General features: G+C 37.0%; 1 pseudogene; it reads right to left on the bottom strand.

Moving 5' to 3' along the window:
• Nucleotides 1-249: 249 nt before the first annotated feature.
• Nucleotides 250-3,956, bottom strand: LOC140837826 (lysine-specific demethylase JMJ18-like; annotated as a pseudogene).
• Nucleotides 3,957-5,968: the final 2,012 nt, after the last annotated feature.

Raw genomic sequence — 5,968 nt, 5'->3', positions numbered from 1 at the left:
CATTTTATGGGTTAATATGATTTGTTTTCAGAATTTAATATTCACCGAGATGAGATCTGTTAGCAAGTTCAATGACTTTAGATAGTTTCATTTATTTACCACAGCTATCGTTTTCTTCTGTGATGTGATGTGATGTTATTTAGTACATATTCAGTAAGAAGAAATTTACTAGCAGACAACCAGGAATAATAACAGGAGCAATATCAGCTCAACAGTTGGAATACAATTTTGAAAATATTAAAGCTAGATTCATGAATAAAATTGTTCTCTAATCCATACAAAAGTCAACAGCTGTCGGTTATTCACTGAAGATACCAGGGGAAAAATCATTTATAAAATCTGTATCATCTAAACCAGGAACTTCCACTTTTTATACCAAGGTTGAAAAGAATGACAATTGACTAAAAAGGGCCGCTTAACCCCAAAAAGAATGGCGGAATGTTAAAGATTCGCTACTTCAATTATTTCTTTGTTGTTTGGATCTCCTCTGTCAGTGTTTCAACAGCTATTCTCCATAGATGACTTTTTGATTCTTGGCACAATATTCTGTGCAGTACTTCCATCTCTTCAGAATCAGCTTTTCTCAACAGCCTTCTGAATATAGGCCGTATTTCATCATCAGACAAAAAAATATCACAACCTAGAGTTAACCTGTCAGAAGTTTCCTGCAAGGCCGAGTCAGTTGCATAGCTATCTGTTATTTTTTCTCCTTCCCCGGACCTTGTTTCTGAAGACTTCTGAGTTAAGAGCTTGTGATTCCAGTATTTAACGCAACAGTGATGAGTATCCTGAGCCTCAATAGCCTGAATATACTCTAATTAGCATTTTCTTAACTAATCAAATGAACACAGTAGCCATATTATTTCTTGGTTGAGTTCTCAACAGAGGATACGAAAAAAACGAGAAGCCAGATTTACCTGAATGATAGATGAAGAAAGAAATCCAAACATCTGAAGACCATCCACGCCACTAACAGGCTGCAATGGAGGCAATCCTTGCTTTCCTAGGCATGCCTGCGTTGTAATTTCTTGGTTAATTCTCTGAAGCACCATTTCCCAGCATCCCTGTGCTGACGTATTCGTAAAGCTCTCGTGTGGATGCTCTTCTAGACTAACCTGGTAATCGAAAGTTTCTATCAGAATGGTTGTTATAGCGAGAGTAACAAAAGGTAAGGTTCGTTTAAGACTTGGGGATCTAGGAAGATTACCTTGAATAGGGGGCCTAGTAGTCCACCATCCAGGATTTCTGATGTGTAGGTACTCCTAATCATCGGATTCAAAATGTTAAAGAATTTTACCCGACTTTATATCCTGTACAAGTCATTCATGACTTTGCGTAAGAACCAATTAAATAATTATGAAAGCCAACACACCTTCAAGGAATTTTTGTTTATTCCGGACACATACCTTTCGAGAATATGAACGCCTTGTTGCACCACAGTTTTCCACAAACAACAGAACCCAAATTTATAGGTTCAACGCAGAAGTCAAGCCTCTCTTCAGAATCTGGCCCAACCTCAGAAATCTTGTTAGCTAAATGCTCCTCTGGATCGTTTTTCAAAGTGCTATTGAATGGAAACACTAGAAGAAGGACCTGTATTTCTTGAACCTAAAGGCTGACCATCATCTGAAGCCACATTTGATTCAGATGAGCAACAATCACTCCCCCCTATTTATTCCTTCCTCTCTCTTGGGGTGATGAACTCCATCTTCATCTCTGCCTCCATCTAGCTTGTCAAAATCATAGGTTTTATCAGTTAACAATGCCACCTGAAAGTATTTGGATGACCATATTTTGAGAGCATCTGTGCACTCTTCCAGTGCCTCGACCAATGTGTTCAGCTCATCAATGGTGTAACGGAGGATGAGAAATCTGTTGTCTGGTTCACAGCAACATATGAGATTTGCATGTTTAAGGCATGCGAATTTTTGGAGGAACAATTGCAAGAAGCTGCAGATAGATGCAAGTCAAAAAAGCATGCAAAACATTCCCTCTCTATGTGCAGATCAAGATACTCTTCCATCTTCTGAAAGCTGGTAACATGTGGAAGACGTTCGATTCTTTTCTTCTCTAAATGAACCCTCCTCTAAAATTCAAATAAAAGAGTAATAAGTATAATAGATATAAAGAAAGAATCAGACATGGATGTGCATTCATTTTTGCCACTTTACCCTGATAGCCTCAGTAAGCTTCCCATCCTTTCCACAGACATTTTTCCATCTCAAGTTCTCTGGGTTTTCTTGCTTGAGAATGGAGATCTCCCAGAGAGCCCGGATAGCTTTCTGGGCTGCAGCCACATCAGCTTATCATGTGACAATGACGTTTTGCGACACTGTTTACTATACAGCTCAACTGCATTTAGTCCATGCTGTAGCCAATCCACGGGAGCCACATTTACAGCCTCTGCACAGTTAAAGCCACAGTTGAATCCACAGTGATAAGCTCTTGGAAAGGTGAGAACAAATTCCCCAGGTTTCTGAAGAGCCCGATACACGGGTACACCTTCTGACTTCAAAATTGAAGGAGACAACTGAGTGACCTGTCACAAGTGGTCCTAAAGTCATACATGATGTAGCATAATATTATGATGATGCCAAAAGAAAAGGACATGGAGGATTATGATTTACCAATTCATTAAGTAAATCAGGTTGTTCTTCAAATAGATCTTCAAGTGTTTCCTCATAGCATCCTCCAATGCCGAGGCATGACTTCCAGGAACCCCATACCAAATTTTTGGATCCCCCCAGTGGAGATAGTTCAGAGAGTAGAGATGGTGGTCTTCAACATGCTTTCGTAAGTAACATAAGAACGATCATATACATAAGAATCAGGTCGACATACAAAAGTAACTTTGCATAGATGGCAAGTTTACTGCAGAGAAAGTAACTCACCCAACAAATGATGAGAAGCACATTCCAATATAAAGCCATGGTACAACTACCCCAGAGATGTGCTCTTCAAAATTCAGAACCGAGCCCGGAGAAGTGAGAAGTTATTCAAATTCCACCCTGAGATTACATATTGATCTATCTTAGAGTCTGTTATTGACGATGATTCTTTAGGGAATCCACTCCCCAGTGTTTCACTTTCCAAATCAGCTCCATAGTATACCTATGGTTGTCACACAAAGTTAAATATTGTAAGCTTACTTGTACTAAAGGATCTGAAAAAAGGGTAAAAAACATGGTTAATTTAAAGTTTCTCACCTCAACCTCATCCGTAGGCTCCTCGATGATCCTCCAATATTCTCCTTCAATGTCAGCAACAGATGGAAACCCCTTCTTAATCTGTCCAGTCTCACTAGAGCATTCTTGAGTTCTGTTGTGCAATCCAAAGTACGATTCTTTAAATTCCTCTGCAAATCTTGAAAATCTTCAAGGGTAAAGTCTGGTCCCGATTGAAAACCAAACTTTTCGTCAGTATCACATGCAGCATATGATTCGGCACTCTCAGGATGAGCATGTCTCCTCGGTCTAGTGTTAAATAGCCTCCTCTTTTTCTCTTTGGCTTTAGTTTTTTCTTCATGGGTTCTCTATTCTGAGGAGATCTACTTGCTGAATTCTTGTAGAAAATGTCGTGTTCTTCCAGACTTTCTTATCTTTTAGGGGACAAGGAGGATTCCAATATGCAGGAGGCACAATTTTGCAAATAACCATATGCCTCGGCTGTGGACCTTATGCTCGCTATATAACCAAGGGTATCTTGGAACTCCTAAAAATTGAAGAATATTTCAACTTCATATCAGGTACCAACAAGATAGTAACAGTATGGATCTCTATTTCAGATTTTGAAAGAAAAAATGAACCTCAGCAGTTTGGATAGAATACTGGAGCTTCTTCGAGTAAGGGTCTACATGCTTCAGCAGGAACCCATCTTGCAGATACCTGCTTCAGTAGACACAAATAGAAATATTTCAAAATTTGTAAACAACTAGGAACGAGTATTCTAGCAAGCATAAATAATTTCTCAAAAACAACTCAAACAATTATGGAATGGTCATTCTGTCACTCTTGCACCTTTCATTCAGTGGACTGCCTGGACTCTTTAGGCTGTCGTCATTTTTGGCATATTTCTGGAATGCTGCTCCTGGAAGAAAACTACTATGAGTATTTATCTATTCCATATTCTAAAGAAACTGAGCCATGAAAAAGCAAAGCCCGAGTAAATGGGGAAATTTGAGAGTGGAAAACAATATGTAAATATAAAATGATTCATCAGGGTAAATTCTGCATTCAGGTGATAACGCAAACCTTCATTCTCATCATGATTCAGTTACTAGTTGAAGCATATGTTAGGAGCATAGTCGTACTGATGTGTGGTTCAGAGACTTCAGACCTTCCCGTAAGAATGGAACTATAGAACCTATACGCGGAACCGTTCTTGAACAAAACTATCTTGTTGAGAAATCTGAAACAATAATAAATTAATTTCATGTTCTAATGGAGATTGTTAACTCAAAAGAAATCATTTTTCAAACACCATATTGATAATCAAGCAAAATGAATATGGCTGAAAGAGAACATATGAGAAAAAAACCAAACACATGATCTCACTGAAACAGGCACTGAAATTTAGCTTCAGCAAATCTCAACCTTAGCGATACCTATTCACTAATAACTCACGATACTGATATGTTATGTCTAATTATCAACTACCTGCCTTCTATTTTCCACTGTTAGAGAAGAATGAAACAAATTTACCGTAAAGATCATTTTTTCCCGAGAAATTCAACATGGTTGACAAAAAAACACGGATTATAAGCTGAATACACAATAACTCAAGCAGTTTACACAACAAAACACAGAACAATCAAACGCTGAAGACACATGTTGCCTTTGTAATATACTATGCAGATTATTGAATGACGAATGTGGGTGGAAGAGAAATCAGATTTGCACCTACTATGAAACAAGGCAACTATGTATTTGAGTGGTAAACATAATTAATTACCAAGAAGTAATACAAATCAACTGACCCCCAAATCTTAGAAAATCTTTACATGCACATACAATTCTTGAAAATAAAGAGAAACCAATTTGTAACTGTAAAGCCAAACAGTTTCTACTTTTTCTCCAATTCATTAATGCCCTAAGAATTTCCAGAAATCTTCCCAGAAAATATCATAGATCACATTAAGAAATAATAAAGACTAATTATCCATGATCCTCCAGGCTAAAGGTAATTTCCACGAATCCCAGTATTAACACGCAGATAAAAATACCTTTTATACTCAAATAAAAGGATGAAAAATCAAATCTTGAAAGAAAGAACGATTAAATATTTATAGAGTCGACAATCACATAAAGGGTGGGGGAATATAAAAAACAACTTGACCAACAAAAAAATGACGATCAAATTTAATGATGGTAAGTAAAAACAAAAGGGGATTCGCAGGATTATTTTACTGCGGGGACGTTGACAAGCATTCAAGAAGATGAAAATATGAATGCCAGGGTTACCCCAAAGCGACAGCTCAAGTTGGATATTATACAGAAAGAGGAAGGAGGATAGGGTCCCTCTCACTTAAAAGTCCTCGTGTGTGTGGGAAAAATCAAGAAACCGAATGGGAATCAAATTGAAAAGGACGGATCCACGAATCCTTAATTTAATGGGAAAATTAGAATGGTGCCCCCCGTTGTTTTCTTGATTTGCTACGTTAAAAGTACAATTTGGGTACAAAGATTCTCTAATGATTGGCATCGTGTTTCGTGCTTTGCTACCACCGTAAATAGAAAGAAAAATATATAAAAATAAATATCACGTTATCATTTTCAAACTACACGTTAATAATGCGATGAAAAGATGATTATCTTTTTATTAGAAAAAACAGAAATTAATAGATTAAAAATATTATATGTATATATATATATATATGGTATATATATACCATTTATATATAAGAAGAAAAAAGCGTACATCAAATAGTGTGACATTAAACATATTTTTGTATGGAAATAGAGATGTATTA

Source organism: Primulina eburnea, chromosome 8 (genome assembly GCF_022965805.1).
Source record: "Primulina eburnea isolate SZY01 chromosome 8, ASM2296580v1, whole genome shotgun sequence".
In the NCBI taxonomy this organism is placed as follows: domain Eukaryota; kingdom Viridiplantae; phylum Streptophyta; class Magnoliopsida; order Lamiales; family Gesneriaceae; genus Primulina; species Primulina eburnea.
This window is presented reverse-complemented; position numbering and strand designations above follow the sequence as displayed.